We start from the raw sequence: 13,809 nt of genomic DNA on the forward strand, positions 1-13,809 counted from the left end.
TGAGGTCACACCGTTTGTAGTCACTGTAGCTTGAGGATTAGAGTAAAGCAATTTTATTAATTTGATAAATTTTGAGCCCAAATTGAATTTGGTAAGAGTGACAAATAGAAATTTCCATTCAACCCTGTCAAACGCTTTTTCTGCGTCCCAGGGAAATAATGAGGGCAGGGATTTATATGATATCGCGTTTTCTCCGGGCTGCCTGTAGAATGGATTCCTTGTCTGTGTAGCGTGAAAGCGAACCAGGACGCCTTCGAGGGGGACGACCGGTCCCAGGACAGGGCCGAGAGATCTGTGAGCTCTCTCGATTTCAAACGTGAGTCGGGTGCGAAGTCCAGCCATTCCGTAGCCTCTTCGTAAGGAACTGTGCCATAGGTTCAGAGCCTTGGCTTTCGGGAAGACCGATGATTCTCAGGTTTTTACGTCTGCTTCGCTTCTCCAGGTCGTCTACCTTAGCTCTTAGCAATGTCAACTCTCCGTCCAGCGATGCAAGTTTACTGTCACGAGCCAGCCTGCCGCCTTCGACATCGGAAATTCTGCGTTCGGCTTCCGTTAAACGCGCGTTTGCCTTGAGTCTACTCTACCAGACAAATTGGAGATTGTTTCTTGAATTGAAGTAACCGAGGTAGAGATATTGTCCAAACGATTATCAATCGCACTTAGTCTGCCTTCGATATTGGCCAAACTGGATCCCAAAGAACGGATTTCTGTCAGCATGATGTCGGCCTGGTCAGACGAGGTCTCGTGTTCCGCGTCAGCGTGTTTTTCTTTGTGTTTCTGGAAGGACGGGAATTAAATAGTGGAAACTCCCGCGTTTCTTTACTGTCGGACATTGTTTAATGCTTTTAGGACCGAATTAAATGAATATTGTCGAAATGAAATACAGAAAACTTAAAAAAAAAGGGGGAACTGGCACGGAGCTAACAAACTAAGCAGCCATCTTAGGCGGAGCCACCAATGATCCAAATTTAATCACAACTAGAGGGATCAGCAGTTACATTTAAGTAAATATAACTACAATCACGAAAGATTGGAGTCAAAATTATGTATAAGGTCAGTACTATAATTGGAAACACAAAAGATTAATGTGGCAATACTGAGTGGAAAAAGGTTGTTATATTTAAAAGGAACCATTCGCCACCCCGTTAACTAAAACCGGGAAATAAAAATTAGGAAGCACAGATTCGTAGGCCAGAATAACTCGAGGAGAGACGTGGGAACAATGTACAAAACTTTATTTTCGATATCCACAATAAATATTTAAAAGTCTCAAGATCAATCAGTATCAATTCAATATCACATGGTCACAAAAGGAGCTCTGTTTCCTACTGAATAAAGACATTTAGAATACTCAAAGAAACAAAAGAAAAATAAGATACAGCACAGACTTTCCAACGGCAAGGGTAGGCTAGGCGAAGTGAGGATCCTAATGGCGCACTCGTGCATCCCACACACACACACACAATCTGTGAAAGGTGAATCCAAGCAGCACTGCACTCCACGCGATTATACCACCACCAATACTCGGCTAACTAGCCTCCCAGCCTCAGGGACCGACAGTGCCTAGAGCAAGCCAAAACAAGAGAAAAGTAATATTACATTCGGTAATACAGTAAAGACATTTCCATCAAATTAAACCTACAAAAATATTCAAAGCAAAGAAAAAGGACCCAAATACTGGATGGAACAGTTCAAATGCTCACTGGAGCGATAGGGTCAGCAATTAGGTTATCAAAAGTCAAAGTTGCATCAGGACACTTTTCACAGCACGGTAAAAGTCACCGTGCAACTAACCCGTCTTGATCAGTTTTAAATGATGACGATAAACAGATGCAAACAAAATTAATAACATAACAGTGGGCATACCACAAAAAGGAAAATAAAAAAAACGAAAAGAAAGTCCCAAAGAAAAAGGAGAAAAACAGCAGCGCCGTCCTTTTAAACGCCGTGTAAACACTTCCGCATTCTCGTAACTAGACGAGCGGCATTGGAAAGACGTCAACGCACAAAAAGCAGATTATTATAAGCACAAGTTTTACCGCTGCTCACAACTCACAAAAGATTATGCAGGAAAGACACGAAAGGATCCACAACTGACATATGGTGGACAGCCTGTAACCAGAACAAAGTATCAACCAGCCACTTTGCGCACCTCTGCACATACGCACTCCATCAAAGCAGTCCCAGCGGTGGCGCACACCAGGTGACATGACTCCAGCCATAAATACTGTAAAGGCACAATCTTATTGGCTATTGTGGTGACAATCACACGCTAATGAACAAATAAGGTTAGATTGTCACCCACCTTGCCACAATCTACCCTCAGCTCTTGAATCGTCGTCCCCGACGATTAGTCTAACTGACCTAATCCCAAGGCCTGAACAATGCAAATATAGAACTGGTTGAGGCCTCAGTCTCAACACTTGCTACCTCCCCACGGCCCTAGGAAGATGATTACGATTAGAATGATGACCTGCAGTGGTCCGCCTAGACCGTCTCACTGCCCCATCACTGTACAGGTGACCTAAAGACCAGAATCAGTCAAAAGTAATTGACTTACGGTGTCCTGCCTTGATGGTCCAGGAGCCACAGGCATCCCAGCCCCTGCATCCACCACAGGCTATAGTGAATTGGAATTTACCACCACCGTGTCCCGACTTGCTAACCCAATGGGAGCAGCCGGAGTCTCTGGTACCACCCTGACCAAGTCAACTTCCTCCATCGAGGGGGCTCTTCTGGAAGTGGCTCCTCTGAGACTAACACCGTATCCTCTGAGGGAAGCACTAAGGGATTCCTCCCACTCTGGCTTTCAACAGTGAACGATGAACACGCCTCACCCTACTTACATCATTAACCGGTGCGATGGTATAAACCAAACCTCCTGTTCCAGGCCCCTTTACTACCTGATACACCACAGAACTCCAGTGGTCGTGAATCTTATTACGACCCTTTGGCCCATAGTTGCGTAGGTAGACTAACTGGCCTTCGCCCAGGGGTATATCCCGGACATGAGAGTCATACCTGCGCCTTACGGCGCCCTGCTGCCATACGCAGCTGTTCCCGGCCCCCTCAAAGGCCACCTGCAGTTTTGTCTGATGTTCCAATACCCAACTATTAACACTACCAGAACCCCTCTCCTGATCACGACCCAACAGGAAATCCACAGGTAATCGTGGTTCCTGTCCAAACATCAAGAAATAGGGGACTCCCAGTCACTTGATGGGGAGTAGTGTTATAACAAAAGAGTAACTGAGGCAAAGCAGAGACCCAGTCATCCTTCCGTGAGCTGGGAAGAGTACGCAACAGATTGTGTAGCGTTCTGTTGAAACGCTCGCACTGCCCATTACCGCAGGGTGCCATGGGAGTAGTAGTGCGAGACTTCTCCACCTGATACAAGCTACAAAGCTGCTGGATGAGGGAGGACTCAAAACAACGGCCTTGGTCTGAGTGGATGCGAGCAGGAACACCAAACTTGCAAAACCACTCAGACACAAGCACCTGAGCTACAGTTTCTGCCCGCTGATTGCAGTGGGGATCGCCTGTGTAAATTTGGTAAAGGCGTCAGTCATTACCAATCGTTCTCCACTCCTGAACGTGATGGCTCAAGCAGGGTGAAGTCAATGGCCAAAATCTCATTTGGCCTTTCTGCCAACAGATGGCCCATAAAACTATGAGCCACTGGCTGTACATCTTTGGCAGTCTGGCATCTCTCACACTCACGGCACCACTGAGCCACATCAGCTGCAAGGCCTGGCCAATAACAGCGTTGTCGTACCAGCTCAGTGGTGCGGTCAATGCCCTGGTGTCCATGCCCTTGGTGAACCTGGGCCAAGACCTCAGCCCGCAGAGCAACTGGAAGAATCAACTGGAACCTCTCCTCACCTCCATCGGGCGAAAAACACGACGATGCAACACTCCTCCTTATCCACCAGCCGATCCCATTGGCGGAGTAGCAGCAGAGCTGCTTTGGGCAGCTGTCTACGCTCCTCTGAAGAGGGGGAACCCTCGTCTCCAAAACCGCAATACCTGACCAATTACCGGGTCAGCCTGCTGACAGACACCCATATCACCCTCAAAACTAGGCAACACAGAGACTACTGCTTGAGTTGCCGGTGGGCGATAACTCCGCTACAAAAACCTGCTTAACCGTAGCTGGCACTTCAGTTCCTGGCAACACTGCACTCACCGTACACTGGCCAGAGGGGTCCTGCCTCGACAGGGCATCAGCATTTCTATTACTCCTACCTGACCGATACTTGATCGTAAAATCAAATGCAGCAAGCTGGGCAGCCCAGCGCTGTTCAGTCGCAGCAAGCTTCGCGGTTAACAAATGGCTAAGAGGATTATTGTCAGTATAGACGATACACTTATGCCCCAACAGATATTCGCGAAACTTTTCAGCCATGGCCCACTTGAGCGCCAGGAACTCCAGCTTCATAGAGCTGTAGTTAACCATGTTGCGCTCAGTGGGCCTAAGACTGCGGCTGGCATACGCAATAGGTCGAACTCTCCCTTCCTGCTCCTGGGAGAGGACTGCCCCCAAGCCACCATAACTGGCATCTACCTCTAAAATAAACGGCAGGAGAAGTCAGCGTATGCCAACACTGGAGCAGTTGTAAGCCTAACCTTCAACTCCTCAAAGCTGCGTTGGCACTGCTCCGACCAAGCGTCAGAAAAGCTCTTACCTGCTCGCACCCGGGGCCTGCCAGCAGCACACTCAGCTACAACCTGGTGCAAGGGGGCTGCCAACTTCGCAAAGCCCTGCACAAAACGGCGATAATAGCTGGCAAACCCCAGGAACGAGCGTAGTTCAGACGCACTGGTGGGACACCGCCACTGCGAGACCGCCTCAATCTTGTTGGGGTCAGTGGAAACACCCTGAGCAGAGATCACATGACCCAGATATTTCACCTCCTTCTGAAAGAAGGCGCGCCGCCAATTTGGCCTTCAAACCCTCACGCTCCAAGCGACCCAACACAACCTCCAAGCGCTCCAGATGCTGCGAAACGGAGGTGGAGAACACCACAATATCATCCAGGTACAACAGTAGCGAACTACCCTGTTGATCCCGAACATCCGTTCCATCAAATGCTGAAAGGTGCTTGGGCGTTGCACAGCCCGAAGGGCATACGGTTGAATTCGAATAGGCCAAATGGGGTACAGAACGCTGTCTTGGGTTTATCCTTTTCGAGGACGGGACCTGGTTGTAACCACTAGCCAAATCCATAGTGGAAAACCAACCAGCCCCCGTCAAGAAGTCGAGGACTCTTCAATTCGAGGAGGGGAAAAGCATCCTTTCTTGTCTTACAACATTACGTCTGCGGTTCCCACATTAACCATGGGCAAATAAACTGTACCACGGACTACTTTAACCAGTGCTGGTGAGGCCAACAATCCAGCTGGCAACCCGTACACAGGAGGCTCGAACAACACAGTTCCTTCCGCATATTGTTCAGAGCATGTGGCTGGTACAAGCTTTAACATGCCACCGGAATACGACACCGCTTATGACCCAAGCAACTTAGCCTTACCAGTACACACCACTGAAGACTGGTCCTCTGTTAAATGGCAGTACTGTAATGCCTGTAATACGAATTTTGGGGCCTCCAAAGAGGAGGAGAATCAAACAAGCCAGGGCCATACTGTCCAAAGAGCTCCTGGTAGCATCGACTGAGAACATTCATTCCCAACACTCCGGGAATTTGAGAACAGATGCCCCCAGGAGGATCTTTGACCACCAAAACCCCACACTTAGAAATCAATAGATTACACATCTCAATATCTAGTTCCATATAGCCGATATAAGGGATCGACAAACCGTTAGCTGCACAAAGTTGAAGCCAGTGGCACGATTTTAAACGATCTATGCCCCAAGTCTGAAAATAAGTTTGGAAGCAGCTTTGGTGATGGTGGACACCATAGACCCAGTGTCAACCAAACAGGGCACTTGAATACCACCGATCACGAACCAGAAGATGTGGGCATGAAGACATTAAATGAGCTAGAGTAGTACTTGAGCCATTTTTTTCCCAACCGCGCCTTGACTCTGCAACGCGGTGGGTACTAGTTTCCGAAAGGCGCAGGCAAATCAGGCTGTCCACCATTTTGAGATGACGCGAGTCGACGAGTAACGAGTGGGTACGCGCTCTCCATCGCACTCCTAGCAAAATGACCCGGTTTCTGACATCGCCGACACACAATCTGGTTCCGGCGAGGGGTTGGCTATGAGGCTGAGGGGAACGACTATGTGGCTGAAGAGATCGATTATGGGGCTGAGGGGCCTGTAAACGGGCAATACTTTGTGTTAACATACTTATTTGTTCCTGCTGCAATCGCAACATTTCTTTAACTTCTCCCAACTCAGACCCATGAGAAGACTTCACAGGGTTCTCACGAGGCTCACCCCGCACCCCATATTGAATGCCATAGGGCAGAGGGAAGCGAATGACTACGACCCCTGAGCTACCTGGCATACCCTCCCGTTCCCATCGGAGTGCTTCGCACGTACATCTAAGAGGGTCAGAGTGGGTTGACCTCGTACCAATTGTTTAAGCTCACGACGTAAAGCATTGTAATTAACGTGCTCGATAAACTGGTCGCGCAATAAAACTTGAAAATTTGGCATTTTATAAGGTGACTTTTGCTTCACTTGCTCCAGGAGGCCAATCAAAGCAAGGGAGAACTCCAACAAAGACTCCCCTTCTTGCTGCTTCCTAGAGAAGAAAGCCTCCTGCAAAGAAACATATGATTGTGAGCAGCCATACAACTCTTAATACGGAAATAATTTTCTCTGGATCATTACGCTCATCATCCGGACGGTAACGTATCTCTTCCCTTGCTTCTCCTCCAAATGGTCAAAGAGGAAGAATGCTTTATCAGATGCAGACATATAATGTGCCTGCATACAAGCCTGGGCTTCCTCAATCCACTCCTCAATATTAAGGCTGGACCTGCCACTAAATTTTGGGCACTTTCGGTCTCGGGGTACAAAAACATCTCTCTGGCAGAGCGGTACACTCATTACTTGACCGTGAAGTGGAAGGAGGAGGCCCAGGAACTACAGAGGATGGCCCACTAGGAGCCAAATGAGCAGAGGATTGCTCTTGCCATAACAGTTCGTTATCTGCTCTCAACTGAGTCACCATCTCCCTTAATTCTCGCAATTCTTCCTCCATACTTACCCACAGACCTCACTTACCACAAGAGAAAGACACACTGGACGACGCTGCCGTTTCTCTCCTTGCACCAAATGTTTTACCACAAATTTGATCCTACAAAAGACCACAAGAAAGAAAAAAGAACAACAATACACAGAGCAACCCAAATATACAAGTACATGTACTCACGTGTCTCCAAGAAGGAAAAGCCTATCCTGCCGACTATGCCAGAAAAAGTGGCAATACTGAGTGGAAAAAGGTTGTTATATTTAAAAGGAACCAACTACGCCACCCCGTAACTAAAACCGGGAAATAAAAATTAGGAAGCACAGATTCGTAGGCCAGAATAACTCGAGGAGAGGCATTAGGGAACAATGTACAAAACTTTATTTTCGATATCCACAATAAATATTTAAAAGTCTCAAGATCAATCAGTATCAATTCAATATCACATGGTCACAAAAAGGGAGCTCTGTTTCCTACGAATAAAGACATTTAGAATACTCAAAGAAACAAAAGAAAAATAAGATACAGCACAGACTTTCCAACGGCAAGGGCAGGCTAGGCGAAGTGAGGATCCTAATGGCGCACTCGTGCATCCCACACACACACACAATCTGTGAAAGGTGAATCCAAGCAGCACTGCACTCCACGCGATTATACCACCACCAATACTCGAAGCTAACTAGCCTCCCAGCCTCAGGGACCGACAGTGCCTAGAGAAAGCCAAAACAAGAGAAAAGTAATATTACATTCGGTAATACAGTAAAGACATTTCCATCAAATTAAACCTACAAAAATATTCAAAGCAAAGAAAAAGGACCCAAATACTGGATGGAACAGTTCAAATGCTCACTGGAGCGATAGGGTCAGCAATTAGGTTATCAAAAGTCAAAGTTGCATCAGGACACTTTTCACAGCACTGGTAAAAGTCACGGTGCAACCAACCCGTCTTGATCAGTTTTAAATGATGACGATAAACAGATGCAAACAAAATTAATAACATAACAGTGGGCATACCACAAAAGGAAAATAAAAGAAAACGAATAGAAAGTCCCAAAGAAAAAGGAGAAAAACAGGAGAAAAACAGCGCGCCGTCCTTTTAAACGCCGTGTAAACACTTCCGCATTCTCGTAACTAGGCGCGCGGCATTGGAAAGACGTCAACGCACAAAAAGCGGATTATTATAAGCACAAGTTTTACCGCTGCTCACAACTCACAAAAGATTATGCAGGAAAGACACGAAAGGATCCACAACTGACATATGGTGGACAGCCTGTAACCAGAACAAAGTATCAACCAGCCACTTTGCGCACCTCTGCACATGCGCACTCCATCAAAGCAGTCCCAGCGGTGGCGCACACCAGGTGACATGACTCCAGCCTTAAATACTGTAAAGGCACAATCTTATTGGCTATTGTGGGTGACAATCACACGCCAATGAACAAATAAGGTTAGATTGTCACCCACGTTGCCACATTAATATTAGTGATTTTTAAAGAGACGCAAAGGAAAGACTGAACAAATAAAAAACAAATTGGCTGTTGTGAGGAAATAGGACTCACATGGGTTGAAACACTCCCAATTGTTGTCATGTACATGAGAATGAGAAAAAGATCAAGAGTGAATTTAAGGGCATTTAAAATTCTCTTTGGTATACCACTAAACCTGGGATTAGAAGGGGGTAAACGACAGTTGCAATCAACAAAATTTGTGATAGTAACATGGTCAGCTTTTGCAAGAAATGTTTTTGTGACAAATGTCTGTGTGTAGGTAAAAGCAGCCAAGGGGAAAGTAGCTGAAACCACCCTACACAATATCAAACTGGACATTTTGTGGTGATACGAGACCTGAGGAGAAAGAACTGCAAGGGCCACTTGAATTCATGCCAGCTCTGCATCTCAGGAAGAGAAGTGAGAGAGAAAGAGATCTGAAGCAGATGTCCACAAGTGCTAGGATGACATATAAACATCAAATGCCTTTATGAGTGCAAACATCATCTCACCATAAAAATGGCCGTAAAAGTGCCTGAAGGAGTTAAAAATGAATGGTTTGGGTGAATTACAATCCTGTGGGTCTACTGGCTGTGTAATACTGTGTTATTAATTTGTGGAGGCAAGACTGTTGTTATTGTTATGTTTACCATACATTTTTCAGTTCGTATCTAGCTCAGTACAGAGACTTGTGAATTCTTCAGTGTCATATTAAATGGTTGAACCGAATGATTATCCTGAAAAGGTGTTTTTGGAAAATAGAGGGCGAGAAAGTAAGTGTGGAGTAAATGTAGTAGAAAGACAAAAGTATGTTAATTGAGTTCACTTTTCACTAGAAAGGACATAGCTTTTTACGAAGGACTAGTGTAAGTGAGAAACAGTAAGTAGATGAAGTATGAGGGAAAAGATGTGTTAAATGATTTAAGACTAATGACTTGAACGTAAATAAAACATGGGAGCCACTGCATGAAACATGGGATATGTTTGCTATGAACAAGTGTAATGAATTAGCTCAAAGGGGGGGTAAATTATAACTAATTATAGCTGGGTATAATTAATAATAAATATTTAGATTAGATTTTAAAATTAACTGTAGCAAAATTAACGTTACAATTATTTGATCTGTTTATCACCGAGCAGGCAATATAATTATTTATCAATTCTAGGAAAGGTTATTTTCCTGGCCAAGGAAGAATAGCTTTCCTACTCTGCAATAATTTAGCATGTAGCAAGGGTCAACATTCAGTGACATCAAATTGTGAGCAGCACCAGGAGACAATTAATTGTGAATATAAGGGATTTAATAAACAAGGCTATAGATAACATACAACACATTAAAAAAAACACATATACAGGAAAGTAAGGAAAAAAGAGAGAGACATCAATTATCTACAACTGTTGAGAATTACCAAAGAATCAAAATTCACCTTAAAAAGGGCTCAAACTTAAACACATATCCAACTAGTTATAAAAGTTACTTGCGTTAGTTTTTAACTACCAGAAGGTTGAACTCAAGAGTTGAGTCTGTAGAGTATCTGTCTCAAAGAAAGGACTTTTGATAGCTCCTGATACACCCACCATTTGGGTGGAATTGCCAGAGGCATGGAGCCACTTTATTCCAAAACAAAGTAGAAATGGTATAATGCACTTAATGATTCTATAAGGTAAATCGTCATTTGAGGGATAATGAGAGGATAATTTTGATACCAAAGAAGAACCCTCTAGAAGATATCAAAGTAGAGATACACTCATATACATGAATATAGGCATTTAGAGTCTAAATAAAGCAAATGAAGAGTTGTAATTAGGATAATGTGATGAAGGAACACACATGCAACACAAACATATACTGTATGAGATATATTCTTGACTGTTTAATCAAGGCTTAAAATAAAGAAAATGGCCTTATGTATGTGTGTGATGGGTATTGAAATGGCATGGTCAGGCCATATCTCTAGTTAATCCATCAGTGAATGGCACAGGGGTTTGTTACTCCTCATTGTAATGTTTCTGGAGCTTTGATATAGGGACAAATCTGAGCAAATCTGTTTAGTATCACTGTGATAATGGGGGAACCATGGGCAATTTAACACCCACAAGGATGTAGATATGAGGTCCAGGTCTGTAATTTATCTGCAAAAGTCTAAAAGGGTCCTTTAACACAACTTGCAGAGCTTGCAGAGAACTTGCCTTTGCAGAATTAGGACCTATTTTCATGAATCTAAGAGAGTGATCATTTATATGTAAAATCAGAAATGAATAGTATAAGTGTGATGAACTTTTGATCTATGACATAGTTATAAAATTATTACATTTGTGTGATGTACTGATGCACTGCATGATGTATAGTGGGTAGTTCAATGTTTTAATCAAGAATTTATTTATTCCTAATGATGAGAATGAAATAATTACAGGGTGCTGTTCTGCATTTGTGGAATGACTGAGGGTTGAACTTAGGTTCGGAGTGCAGTAACAGTGCTTACTTATTTAGCCCAGCTACCAAAAAATGTATAGGCACCTGTGTTGTTGTTATTTATTTTACATATATCATGATATTGTATGCACCAGTAGAATATAATTCAGTAGTAAAGTAGAAATACATTTAGAAATTGGTTATTGGTTATTATTAGTAAATAATAAAAAGGGAGAAAATTGTTGTGGAAATTTTATTTCTTTTGCCTTTTTTACTATCAATATAAGAAATGACTGAGCCTGCAAGAGAGGTTTTGATTGAAAGTAACAGCAGGGGGGCCCTAGTTATAACAAGAAACAACCTTTAGGGTATGCTATACCATAAGAAGAAGGATGGTGAGGACGCTGATGACGTCTGCAAATCCACATGTGGAAGTTTATTTGGACAATCTAAGAAAGAGTAATCAGATATAACAGGCAGAGGTTCATTGTTAACAGGTAGGCGGTCAAATCAGCAAACAGGTTGAAGGGATTTCTAAATAGCAAAGACAATAGAACAGGCAATGGGTCGTAACACAAACATCAATCTAATCAGGTTACCAGAATACAAGGGAGATCCGAAGAAACAGTGGTCAGCATAAACATGCAAGGTCATACACAAGATAGCAGTCAGAATAATCATGAGAGAAGCGCTTGGTAAGGCTGTGAAATATTGGTAATACTTCACGCCAAACATAACATGTGCTCTGGCTTTATACTGTGCAAACAGGAAATGAGTGCAGAGGGGGTGGAGACATCACCTATACTGGGAAGGTATCTTTAAAAGGCAATTCATTATGCTTCTTTCTACCTCCTAGCCATGTGTGAAAAAGTACTGCTGTTCAGAATAGTAACCTTGAGGGGTGAGAAAAGGTATAAAAAGGTAAGACCGCCCTGTCGTCTTTGTCGCACTCTGCAGCAAAGTGTGTGTCTATATGACTGTCTGACATTCTATAAGAATAAAATCCTTAAAGACCATTTATTGAATTTGTCATATCTCTGGTCTTTATTATTGTTTTTGTCTCGAGCCACGTGCTATCTGTGCCCTGCCTTCCCCTTGTGTTTAATTGTATTATTGTCTGCAGCCGTGTCTCGTTAATTTAGTTAATTTCCTGGTGTATTTAAGCCCTGTGTTTTGTGTTCACGTTTGTCCGATCGTTGAAGTCTGTGAAGTCCATGAAGTCCTTATGTGTGGTTTTTGTTCTCCTGCCTGACTTTTGTATATTTATTTGTGCTCAATCCATTTCCGAGGACTAAACACCACCACACGAGCGAAGCTGTCCGGGAAGGGCCTCGAGAGAGCGTCGCGCTTACATCGAGTGGGTGCAATTCGCCGATGACTGTTGCGCAACGACACCAGCCGCACTCCAGATCCAGAACCCAGCCCATCATATCCCGCGTCGCGGAGTCCAGGCCTGTGCCCACGGAGGGCGCAGTCGCTGAGTCTGGGACGACCACGGAACCATCGCTGAGGAGAGCGACAGAGCCGTGGAGTCCCCGAGTCTCAGTGCCCGCGCCCGACCGCTCCCCGAGTCTCAGTGCCCGGCGCTCCCCGAGTCTCAGTGCCCGCGCCCTGAGCGCTCCCGAGTCTCAGTGCCCGCGCCTCGTGGCGCTTCCAGTTTACCCACCCTGGTCATACAACAACGATGGATCCCAGCAGCCCCTGCGCTCATCCTCAGCTCTCCATCACGAGCTCGCCACGGGTCTGCTGGTCCCCATCGCCGTCGAGGGTGGACGATCCCTCGCCTCACCGTCCCGCCTCCGAGTCCCGGACTCCTCCTCGGCTCGTAGACCCGTCGGCTCCCCTGGGCTTCTAGCTCCCACCATGGCTGGGTTCTGGATCTCCTCCTGCTCCGGACTCCTCCTGTGTCCTCCCTGGCTCCTCCCTCCTTCTGTGCCCCCTGGTCTCCTGTCTGCTTGCCCCTCCTGGGGGCCGTCCTCCACCGGTATCCCCAATTCCGAGTTGTGTTTTTTGATGTTACTTTTTCCACTGTTATGCAGATGACACACAGCTATACATTTCATCTAAGCCTGATAAGTTATCAGAAATGTCTAAATTAACAGAGTGTGTTAAAGACATAAAAGACTGGATGACTAGAAATTTTCTTCTATTAAACTCTAATAAAACAGAGGTGCTTCTTATCGGACCAAATTCATGTTTACAGCAAATTTCTGAGCTCAAACTACAATTAGATGGATGTGATATAAACGTTACTCCGACAGTTAAAGACTTGGGTGTGATATTGGACAGCAACCTGTCCTTGAACACCATATCACTCATGTTACAAAATCTGCCTACTTTCATCTTAGAAATATTGCTAAACTCAGACACATGCTCTCTCTCTCAGATGCAGAAAAGCTAGTTCATGCATTCATGACATCTAGACTGGATTACTGTAATGCGCTGCTCGCTGGTTGTCCAGCATCTTCAATAAACAAGCTTCAGTTAGTGCAGAACGCAGCCGCTCGAGTTCTTACCAGGACAAGGAAATATGATCATATAACCCCAGTTTTATCCTCCCTGCACTGGCTGCCTGTTCATTTCCGAATTGATTATAAAGTACTGTTACTGACCTACAAGGCTCTAAATGGTTTAGCCCCATTTATCTGACTAGCCTTCTGTCAAGCTACAACCCGTCACGCTCTTTAAGATCTCAAAACTCAGGGCTCCTGGTAGTTCCTCGTATAGCAAAGTCTACTAAAGGTGG

The 13,809-nt window shown here is 44.8% G+C and overlaps 1 long non-coding RNA gene across 1 annotated transcript; it reads right to left on the bottom strand.

Moving 5' to 3' along the window:
* Nucleotides 1-7,527: 7,527 nt before the first annotated feature.
* On the bottom strand, nt 7,528-8,508 carry LOC122334889. Its single transcript, XR_006248833.1, has 2 exons — nt 8,378-8,508; nt 7,528-7,873 (listed from the first exon to the last, which is right to left on the bottom strand). It is a non-coding gene; the product is annotated as an uncharacterized LOC122334889 (long non-coding RNA).
* Nucleotides 8,509-13,809: the final 5,301 nt, after the last annotated feature.

This window comes from Puntigrus tetrazona, unplaced genomic scaffold (assembly GCF_018831695.1).
Source record: "Puntigrus tetrazona isolate hp1 unplaced genomic scaffold, ASM1883169v1 S000000667, whole genome shotgun sequence".
Taxonomy (NCBI): Eukaryota; Metazoa; Chordata; class Actinopteri; order Cypriniformes; family Cyprinidae; genus Puntigrus; species Puntigrus tetrazona.